The 11613-nt window shown below is 39.2% G+C and overlaps 1 non-coding gene across 1 annotated transcript; it reads left to right on the top strand.

Annotated features, from left to right (window-relative positions):
* The first annotated feature begins 222 nt into the window (after positions 1 to 222).
* Positions 223 to 438, top strand: LOC123575004 (small nucleolar RNA U3). The gene has a single exon (XR_006700176.1). It is a non-coding gene; the product is annotated as a small nucleolar RNA U3 (small nucleolar RNA).
* Positions 439 to 11613: the final 11175 nt, after the last annotated feature.

Below are 11613 nucleotides of genomic sequence, written 5' to 3'. Positions count from 1 at the left end.
GATATGGGTAAACCTTGAAAAAAAGTATGCTAAGTAAAGAAAGCCTCACAAGAGGTCACAAATTATATAATTCCATTTATATGAAATGTCCACAATTGGAAAATTTATAGAGACAGATAGTACATTAGTAGTTGCTTAGGCCTGGGAGGAAGAGCATATGGAAAGTAGGAGGATGATAGTTAAAGAATACAAGTTTCTTTCTGAAGTAATAAAAATGTTCTGAAGACTATACTTTCAGGGATCATTTCTACAGTTCATTACTAGAGAAGTTTCTCTGAATGTGTAGAGCACCAGAAACTATGAGGAGGAGGCACAGAGTTCTCTTCTGAGCACGAAGCTGGCGCTTGGTGTTGCTTTGCTGCAGCTGCCATTTACCATTGGTGATCGTTCTTGTCTTCCTCTTGGAGAGTAAGAGAAAGGCAATGCAGTCTGAGTGGTTCTTGTTTTACCAAAAAAAAAAAAAAAAAAAGTTCTGAAGTTTATTGTGGTGCTGGTTGCACTTATTTGTAAGTATATTAAAGACCACTGAACCTGAACTTTTTTAATGGATACATTTTACATTATGTGAAGTATATCTCAATAAAACTATTTTTTTAAAAGAAGATGGTTGTAGATGTGTGGCATTATTTCTGAGGCCTCTGTTCTGTTCCATGGTCTATATATCCATTTTGGTACCAGTACCATGCTGTTTTGGTTACTGTAGCCTTGTAGTATAGTTTGAAGTCAGGTAGCATGATGCCCCCAGTTTTGTTCTTTTTGCTTAGGATTGTCTTGGCTATATGGGCTCTGTTTTGATTCCACATGGAATTTAAAGTAGTTTTTTTCTAATTCTGTGAAGAAAGCCAATGGTAGTTTGATAGGGATAGCATTGAATCTATAAATTACTTTGGGTAGTATGGCCATTCGCAATATTGATTTTTTTCTATCCATAAACATAGAATGTTTTTCCATTTGTGTCCTCTCATTTCATTGAGCAGTGTTTTGTAGTTCTCTTTGGAGAGATCCTTCACATTGCTTGTAAGTGGTATTCCTAGGTATTTTATTCTCCTTGTAGCAATTGTGAATGGCAGTTCACTCATAATTTGGTTCTCTGTTACTGGTGTATATGAATGCTTGTGGATTTTGCACATTAATTTTGTATCCTGAGACTTTGCTGAAGTTGCTTATCAGCTAAAGGAGATTTGGGGCTGAAATGATGTGGTTTTCTAAGTATACAATCATGTAATCTGCAAAGACAATTTGACTTTCTCTCTTCCTATTTGAATACCCTTTATTTCTTTCTCTTGCCTGATTCCCCTGGCCAGAACTTCCAATATTATGTTGAATAGGAGTGGTGAGAGAGGGCATCCTTGTCTTGTGCTGGTTTTCAAAGGGAATGCTTCCAGTTTTTGCCCATTCAGTATGATATTGGCTGTGAGTTTGTCATAAATAACTCTTATTTTGAGATATGTCCCATCAGTACCTAGTTTATTGAAAGTTTTTAGCATGAAGCGGTGCTGAATTTTATCAAAGGCCTTTTCTGCATCTATTGAGATAATCATGTCATTGGTTCTGTTTATGTGATGGATTACATTTATTGATTTGTGTATGTTGAACCAGGCTTGCATCCCAGGGATGAAGCCGACTTGATCATGGTAGATAAGCTTTTTGATGTGCTGCTGGTTTCGGTTTGGCAGTATTTTACTGAGGATTTTCGCATTGATGTTCATCGGGGGTACTGGCCTGAAATTTTCTTTTTTTGTTGTGTCTCTGCCAGGTTTTGGTATCAGGATGATGCTGGCCTAATAAAATGACTTAGGGAGGAGTCTCTCTTTTTCTATTGTTTGGAATAGTTTCAGAAGGAATGGCATCAGCTCCTCTTGGTACCTCTGGTAGAATTTGGCTATGAATCCATCTGGTCTTGGGCTTTTTTGGTTGGTAGGCTATTAATCACTGCCTCAAATCAGAACTTGTTATTGGTCTATTGAGGGATTCAACTTCTTCCTAGTTTAGTCTTGGGAGAGTACCTGTACCTGATAAAAATTTTAATAGCCAAAAGGTGGAAATAATCCAAATGCCCATCAACTAATGAATGGATAAACAAAATGTGGTATATCCATATAATGGAATATTATTTGGCCAAAAAAATAGAGGAATTTATTTTATTTTATTTTATTTTATAGATTTTCTAATTTATTTGCATAGAGGTGTTTATAGTATTCACTGATGGTAGTTTGTATTTCTGTGGGATCAGTGGTGATCTCCCCTTTATCAACAATCTGATCTTTGACAAACCTGACAAAAACAAGCAATGGGGAAAGGATTCCCTATTTAATAAATGGTGTTGGGAAAACTGGCTAGCCATATGCAAGAAAACTGAAACTGGACCCCTTCCTTACACCTTACACAAAAATTAACTCAAGATGGATTAAAGACTTAAACGTAAGACCTAAAACCATAAAAACCTTAGAAGAAAACCTAGGCAATACCATACAGGACATAGACATAGGCAAAGACTTCATGAATAAAACACCAAAAGCAATGGCAACAAAAGCCAAAATTGACAAATGGGATCTAATTAAACTCAAGAGCTTCTGCACAGCAAAAGAAACCACCATCACAGTGAACAGGCAACCTACAGAATGGGAGAAAATTTTTGCAATCTATCCATCCGACAAAGGGCTAATATTCAGAAACTATAAAGAACTTGAACAAATTTACAAGAAAAAATAAACAACTCCATCGAAAAGTGGGTGAAGGATATGAACAGACACTTCTCAAAAGAAGACATTTGTGAGGCCAACAAACATATGAAAAAAAGGTCATCATCGCTGGTCATTAGAGAAATACAAATCAAAACCACAATGAGATCCCATCTCACACCAGTTAGAATGGCAATCATTAAAAAGTAAGGAAACAACAGATGCTGGGGTGGATGTGGAGAAATAAGAACACTTTTACACTGTTGGTGAGAGTGTAAATTAGTTCAACCATTGTGGAAGACAGTGTGGCGATTCCTCAAGGATCTAGAACCAGAAATACCATTTGACCCAGCAATCCCATTACTAAGTATATACCCAAGGGATTATAAATCATTCTACTATAAAGGCACATTCACATGTGTGTTTATTGCAGCACTGTTCAAAATAACAAAGACTTGGAACCAACCCAAATGCCCATCAATGATAGACTGGGTAAAGAAAATGTGGCATATATACACCATGGAATACTATGCAGCCATAAAAAAGAATGAGTTCATGTCCTTTGCAGGGACATAGATGAAGCTGGAAACCATCATTCTCAGCAAACTAGCACAGGAAAAGAAAACCAAACACCACATATTCTCACTCATAAGTGGGAATTGAGCAATGAGAACACATGGACACAGGAAGGGGAACGTCACACACCAAAGCCTGTCATGGGGTGGGGCACTAGGGGAGGGATAGCATTACGAGAAATACCTTAGATGATGGGTTGATGGGTGCAGCAAACCCTCATGGCACATGTATACCTATGTAACAAATCTGCACATTCTGCACATGTATCCCAGAACTTAAAGAATAATAAAAAATAATAATAATAAAATTAAAAGGATGGAATGATCAACTGTTTTGAATGTTACTCTAATAAAAACTCTCTCTCTCTCTCTCTCTCTCTCTCTCTCTCTCTCAGTGATGGCAGAGAGAGAGAAAAAAAGGAAATTGGTAAACTTAAAAATAGGCCAATAGAGATCATTGAGCATAGGGAACAGAAGTAAAAGAATGAAGATAAAATGGACAGCATCTCAGATATCTGTAAAAATCATCACGTGTACTAACATATGCATAATCAGAGCCCCCAAATGAAAAAGAGAATGAGGCAGAAAATAATTGAAGAAATAATGACTAAAAGGTTCCCAAGTTGGATGAAAAGCTTTAATATACACATCCAAGAGGCTTGACAAAATCCCAGTAGATTAAACTCAAAGAGATCCACACCTAAACACATTATAGTCAAACTGATAAAAGTTGAAGACAAAAAGAACATATTGAAAGCAGTAAGAGAAAATTACTTATAAAAAAAAATGGTTTTCAAATAAGACTAACTGCTGACTTCTCCTCAGAAACTGTGGAGGCCAGAAAAAAATGACATAGCATCTGAAAGGGTTAATAGCAAAGACTGTCAACCAATAGTTTTATAGCCAGCAAAACTATCCTTAAAATAAAGAAGAAATAAATATATTTTTAGATAAACAAAAACTGAAAAAAACCTATTACCATAATATCAGCCATACAAAAAATACTGTAGGAATTCTTCATGCTGAAAAGAAAGGGCATTAGATAGTAACTCAAATCTACATAAAGAAACAAAGAGCACTGGTAAATGTAACTATATAGGTAAATCCAAAAAAAATATGAATGTATCTCTGTAATTTTTTTCTCCTCTCTAATTTAAAAGAAAACTTTACAAACCAATAATTATAAATCTATGTTGATGAGAAAACAATGTATATGGTTGTATTTTGTATGACAATAACAGCATAAAAGAGTGGAGAAGACATAGAGCTAGAGGAAAGCAAAGATTTTGTGTAGTAGTAAAATTAACTTTGTATTAATCTAGACTAAATTGTTATAAATAGAGATAATAATTGTAATCTACATGCAACAATGAAGAGAATAACTCAAAAATACATAGTAAAAGAAATGGAAAAGTTTAAAAATGGTACACTAGAAAATATCCATTTAAAACAAAATAAGTCAGTAATGGTGGAAAATAAGAACAAAAAGGGTATGAGACATAGAAAACAGACAGCAAAATGATGAACAAATCCTACCTTATCAATAAGGACATGATCTGTGCTGGAAACCAGCATGGTACCTGATTACCTATGTAACAAACCTGCACATCCTGCACATGTACCCCAAACTTAAAATAAAAGTTGCAGAAAATAATAATAATAATGACATGAAATATCATATCAATTGGATTAAAACTCCAGTTAAAATATAAGGATTGGCAGAATGAATAAAAAGTATGATCCAACTATATGCAATCAATAAGAGACATAATGTAGATGCAAAGACACAAACAGGTAGAAAATATTGATAAATGGAAACAGATGTACCATGAAAATATAAACGGAGTTAGAGTGGCTATATTGATACCAGACAAAATGAATTTTAAGACAAAAATTTACTAGAAACAGAGATGACATTTTATAATGATGAAAGTGTCAATCCATCAAGAGGATATAGCAATCACAAACATGTATGCACCTAACAACATAGTCCTAAGAGACATGAAGACAAAACTCAGAATTAAAGATAAAAATAGGCAATTCAACTAAAATAGTTAGAGATGTCAATACCTCACTTTCACTAATGTATGCAGCAGTTAGACAAAATAAGGAAAAAGAAGACTTGAACAACACCACAAATCGACTAAACCTAACAGACATCTATAGAACATTTCACTCAACAACAGCAGAATATGTATTCTTCTCAAGTGCACACTGGACATTCCTCCAGGATAGACCATATGTTAGGCCATAAAACCAGTCTCAATAAATTTAAAAGAACTGAGATCAGCAAAATATGTTCTCTGACCACATGGGATGAAATCAGGAGTCAAAGACAGAAGTAAATTTGGGAAATTTACACATACGTGGAATTAAGCAACACGCACCTACATAACAAAGGATCAAAGGGTAAATTGCAAGGGAAATTAGAAGGTATGTTGATAGGAATGAAAACAGAAACAGAAGATACCAAAACTGTGGTATGTAGGGAAGCAGTGGCTCAAAGGAAAATTTATGCCTACGTTAAAAAAAGAAGAAAAATTTCAGATCCACAGCCTAAACCTCCACCCTAAAAAAACTAGAAAAAACAAACTAACTAAACCCAAACCAGTATAAGGAGAGGAACTGTAAAGCATAAAGTGGAAATTAACAAAAAATAATAGAAAAACAATCGAGAAGATTAAAAAAACAAAAGCCGGTTCTTTGAAAAGATCAACAAAATTGACAAAACTTTTGTAGACTCAGAGCAAAAAAAAAAAACTCAAACTACTAAAATCAGGAGAAAGGGGACATTACTACCAGTCTTATAGAAATAAAATGTATTATAAGAGACTATTGTGGCCAAGCAATTAGATAATCTAAATTAAATTATTTTCTATAAATCACAAATGACCAAAACTGAAGAAATAGAAAATCTGAATTATATTAATACCTGTATCAAGTGAAGAAATTTCATTAGTAATCTGGAAATTTCCCACAAAGAAAAGCCAACGTCCAGCTGGTCTCATTGGTGAACTCTAACAAATGTTTGGAGAAAAGTTAACATTTGTCCAAAGCAAATCAAAAAAGTGAAGATGTGAGAACACTTTCCAACTCATTCTATGCAGTCAATATTGTCCTGATACCAAATCACACGAAGACATCACAAGAAAAGGAAACCAATATTCCTTGTAAATATAGATGCAAAAATCCTCAACAAAATACTAGCAAACTGAATCCAGTAGCATATAAATAAAAATAACTATACACCATGACCAAGTGGAATTTCTCCCAGGAAAGGCTGGTTAACCAAAAATAAATTAATAAAATATGATTCAATAGAAGAAAGGATAAAAATCATACAATCATCTCAATAGATGCTGAAAAAGCATATAACAAAATCCAATACTTATTCATGATTAAAAAGAAAAAACTGCCAGTAAAATTGGAATAGAAAGTAAATTTCCCAACTTAATAAAGAGTATCTAGGAAAAATCTATAGCAAAGATCAAACTTAGTGGTGAAAGATTGTATGCTTTCCTCCTAAGGTCAAGTTACAAGACAAGTGCTTTCATCACTTCTACCTGATATTTTATTGGAGGTTCTAGCCAGAGAAATGTAGTAAGAAAAAGAAATAAAAGACGTCCAAATTACAAAGGAAGAGGTAAAATTGTCTCTGTTTGCAGATAATATTATCTTTTGCATCCACAAAGAATCCTATTAGAACCAATAGAAACTAAAAGAACTAAAAGAATCCACAAAAAGTCCTATTAGAACTAATAAACAAATACAACAAAGTTAGAGTCAACATACAAAAGTCAGTTTTTTTCTATACACTAGCAATAAGTAATCTAAATAAAAATTTAAGAATACAATACTTTCACGTTATCATCAAAAACATAAAATACTTCAGAGTAAATTTAACAAAGAGGTACTAGGCTCATAGATGGAAAATGACAAAACATTGCTTATGGAAATTAAAGAACTATTTAAATAGATATATGCTCCATGTTCATGAATTGGAGGACTCAACATTGTTAAGATGACAGTTCTCCCCAAATTGATCTACAGTTTTAACGGAATCCTTATCACCATTCCAGAATTTTTTTTTCTCCAGAAACTGAGAAGCCGATCTGAAAAACTGTATGGAAATTCAAAAGACTCAGAATGACCACAGCAATCTTTGTTTGCTTTTTTGGGTTGTTTTTGGTTTTGTTTTGAGATGGAGTTGCTCTCTTTTGCCCAGGCTGGAAAGCAATAGTGCGATCATGGCTCACTGCAACCTCCACCTCCTGGATTCAAGTAATTCTACTGCCTTGGCCTCCCAAGTAGCTGGGATTACAGGCATATGCCACCATGCTGGGCTAATTTTTGTATTTTTAGTAGAGACGGGGTTTTGCCATGTTGGCCAGGCTGGTCTTGAACTCCTGACCTCAAGTGATCCACCCACCTTGACCTCCCAAAGTGCTGGGATTACAAGCGTGTGTCAATGTGCCTGGCCAACCACAGCAATCTTGAGTAAGAACAGAGTTGGAGGATACTGTGTTAGTCAGCTAGGGTTGCCTGAACAAAGTATCACAGACTAGGTCACTTAAAACAGCAGAATGTGTTCTCCCACAGTTTTGGTGGCCAGAAGTCTGCAATTAGGTGTCAGCAGGGCTGCACTCCTATCAGAGGTTCAGTCGAGATTTTGTCTCTGTTCCCTTCCAGCTTCTGGGCTTCTGGTGGCTCTTGGCATTCCTTGGCTGTGGCCACATCGCCCTACTCTCTGCCTGCAGCCTGGCATGCTCTTCTGCTCTATTTTCTCCTCTGTGCATCTCTCATAGGAACATTTGTTATTAGATTTAGAGCCCACTCTGATAATCCAGCACCATCTCATCTTAAAATATTTCACTTAATTGCATCTGCAAAGACTCTTTCTCCAAATAAAATTGAATTCACAGTTTCCAGAGATTAGGATGTGGACATATCTTCTTGGAGGCCACCATTCTGTTATAGAGAGTGTTCAGATCCCAACTTCACAACTTACTATAAAGCTGCACTTATCAAGGCAATAAGACACTGTTGTAAAGATAAACAGAACAGAATTTGACAGTCCAGATATAAATCCTTATATTTATGGTCAATTGACTTTTAACAAAGACGCTAAAGCAATTCATTGCCAAAACTTTTCCAACAAACAGTGCTGGGATAACTGGATATCCATGCAAAGAGATGCTGTTGGGCCCTTACCTCACACCACACACATACACTGCTCCTTTTTGCTGCTTGATGCCAGGCTTATGCTGGAAGTCTGAGGCCGTCTCTGTTGTCCTGGTCTAGTCTCAGTCTGGGGCAGATTCTCTGCACCTGGTTTCAGGGGTGGGATGTTGCCTGCCTTCCTACCCTGATAACTTGGACTTGTGCCTGTGATTGGTCTTGCTGGGGAGTTCTCTGTACCTCTGTAGCAGCTGCAGCTTCTGTTTAGCATCAGGGTCAGATCCAGCAGGGCCCAAGGTGCATTTCTGCTTTACTCCCAGGGCAAAGTGTTTTTTCTTGTGCCCTTCTCTCGGGTTGCAGATTTCACTACCCCTCCACCAGCAGTGTAAGGCTTTTGCTTCTTAAGACTGAAGGGTCTGGGGACATGGGCAGTCATTAACGTGCATGCCAAATTAGAGAAGTTGTCTGTTATCAATCAGTTATCAACCACGTCCAGGTTATTTGGAGCCAACTGTTACAGAAGCCAGGGTTTAGATTGTTGCTAAAGATGGCCATGTGGCCTGCAAGTCTAACTCACCGTAGGTTTGCTTCCTGAGTTGTTATTGTAGATTTGTGTTGGTTTCCTGGGCAGGTTGCAGGTCAGAGTTCTGTTTTCATCCATGGCCTAGCCATATTCGGTTTATATATTCAGTCTCTCATGGCCATGTTTTCAGGGCTATGTTCTCCAGCAGGACAGGATAAAGTCTTTAGGATGCTGAGCTCCTTCAGAATGAGGTCATGTTTTAGGGCAAGTCCATGGCTTAAGGCCAAGGGCTCCCTCAGGACAGGGTCATGGTTTTCACACTGTAATTGTGAAATTATATTGTGAAAGCCCTCAGGAGAGGACTATAGAGAAACTCAGTATCAGGGCTATCTCTGGATAGCCCTCAGGAGAGCCCTATCACAACTGTGAAGGTGGGAGCTGCCCCAGGACAAGGCCAAATAGACTGGGGCCTCAGGGCCATGAGCTCCCACAGACAGGGCCCTGGCTTCAAGCTCTGGGCAAACTCCGGACAGGATCAGCAGCTGGGAGCTCCTTTTGGACTCGCAACTCTCTCAGGACAGGGGCCAGGCCTTTGGCACAGTGAGCTCCCCAGGGACACAAGCCCAGTCCTGTGTCCCCAGCGCGAAGCAAATCTTGGCACCAGCTGCCTTCAGCAGTGGCTCTGCCTGATTCTTGAAGATTCTCAGCAAAGAAAGGGGTGGCTGTGCACGTGGGGGGTGGGAGGGGGCTGTCCCCAAGGCTGGTGAGTGGCCAGAGAGTGAGCAGAAGCAGAGGTTCCAATATCACTCCACGATCTCTTCCCAAATCTGAATCAGGAACATGTGGCTCAAATCTGTTTAGGTTCTGGTGCTTAGCACTTGGCAAGGATTTATGTAAATCCTATACATTCCAAATAAACCCCCCTGGAGGCTGAGGCTGGGAAAGGTCTTTCTCCCCAAGGGGACGGACCGTGAGTGCACAGAAAGCAGCATCCCTTAGCGTGCTCATCACCACTCTGCCCTTTTGCCTCAACCCCTGCCAGAAGCTGCCGACAGGTGCCTGTCACTCTGTCACCCACACACGCCTGGTAGCACTAGCCAGGGCATACATGTAGGAGACGCAGATTGTCTGGGCATGGACCAGAACTGGCCCCCAAAGTCCCCACCTGGATCTCCCTTGAGCCCCCAATTCAGTCACACTGACTTGTGCTCCAGCTGAACTCACCACCCCTTTGCATGTGCAGGTCCTTCTTCTCATGGGGCTGCCTGTCCCCTCTTAGTCCCTGGTAAGAGGTCTCCTGAAACCCCTGGCCCCAGAAAGAGCCACACTTGTGAGTTCACCGAGCACAGTCATCATCACTTTTTTTTCTCACAGAGTGAGCGGCCCCTCCTATAAGTGTTTGCAGCATCTTGTAATCAGAGAACCTCTCTGAACCTCTGTTTCGTCTTCTGTGGAACGAAGTCATCATGGTATCTACCAAAAATATGGGACTAGGGTAAGGCAAGTGAAGCACTTATTGGAAGCACAACCTTCAGTTGTGGGGGGTGCGGGTGGTATATGTGCAAAAATCCTCAGTAATTGAGATAAATAATATTTTAGCACAATCTATTTAAAAATCAAAATTAACTCAAAGATATCCCTGATAAAAGATCAGAATTGTGACTAGAGGCAGGAAAGACAGGATTCATATTTCTGCGGTTTCCTTTGGCTTCAGGAAACTGTTCAGTAACTGTGAAATAAAGGACCTTAGATTTGAGGACTCTTCAAAGTTATCTTAGCAAACCTTCTCGTTGAACATGATAGAAACAACGGCTGAGGGATGGGGCTTACTCCAAGTCAATTACAGGGCCGGAGCGGGGTGCAGGGTCCTGGACTCGCCCAGGGCTCTCTCTGGGGTCTGCACATAGACCGCCTTACCTCCGAGGGAAACCCTGCAAACTTCGACCACGAGCGCCGCCAATGTTCCTGGCAGTGCTGATCAAGGGAGGCCAGCCGTGTCTCCAGATGTCAGTGCAAACTGACCTCTTCTGCAAAGTGACCAAAGTCCCCTCTCACCCTAAGAATCCAGCCCCTACCTTTCCCCATTCTGCTGCATTTCCCTCTGGCTATTCAGTTCCAACCTAATTTATGTTGTTTGTTTATTCTAGTTGGTTCTATCCATTCCTTTCTACCTCCTAGTGTAGCCCACTCTATTTTATCGACTTTGACCTATTTTGTCCATTTATTCCATCCTGGTTTATAGTTTCCATTCGAGTGCATACGTTCCATTCCTTTCTGTTTTATTTATTTTATCCATTCCATCCTTTTGGGTCCACCCCACCCCACTATGCTCCCGCACGCAGCCCCACTGAAGGGCCCCAGTGTTCATTTAGAAGGGCACGGTGGAAACATCCATGTCTGCAAGCCTAACTCCCAGGGGCTGCCCGCCACCTTTCCGGCAAATGCCCACATGAGCTCATGCTTTGTGGTTGGGGCTTTAAAAAAAAAAAAAAAATCAACAAATTTGAAGGCAAAGCAAGGCCTGTCTTTCATTTGATAGCTCCCAGATCCGTTTCTGATCAGCCTCCCATTATCAGAGATGTCTGCAAGATTTCAGCTGCAAGCATTCGCCTCCACATTCACCTCCGCACCCGCTGCCAGCTGTCTGGGCACCCGT

Source organism: Macaca fascicularis, chromosome 7, assembly GCF_037993035.2.
Source record: "Macaca fascicularis isolate 582-1 chromosome 7, T2T-MFA8v1.1".
NCBI lineage: Eukaryota > Metazoa > Chordata > Mammalia > Primates > Cercopithecidae > Macaca > Macaca fascicularis.
This window is presented reverse-complemented; position numbering and strand designations above follow the sequence as displayed.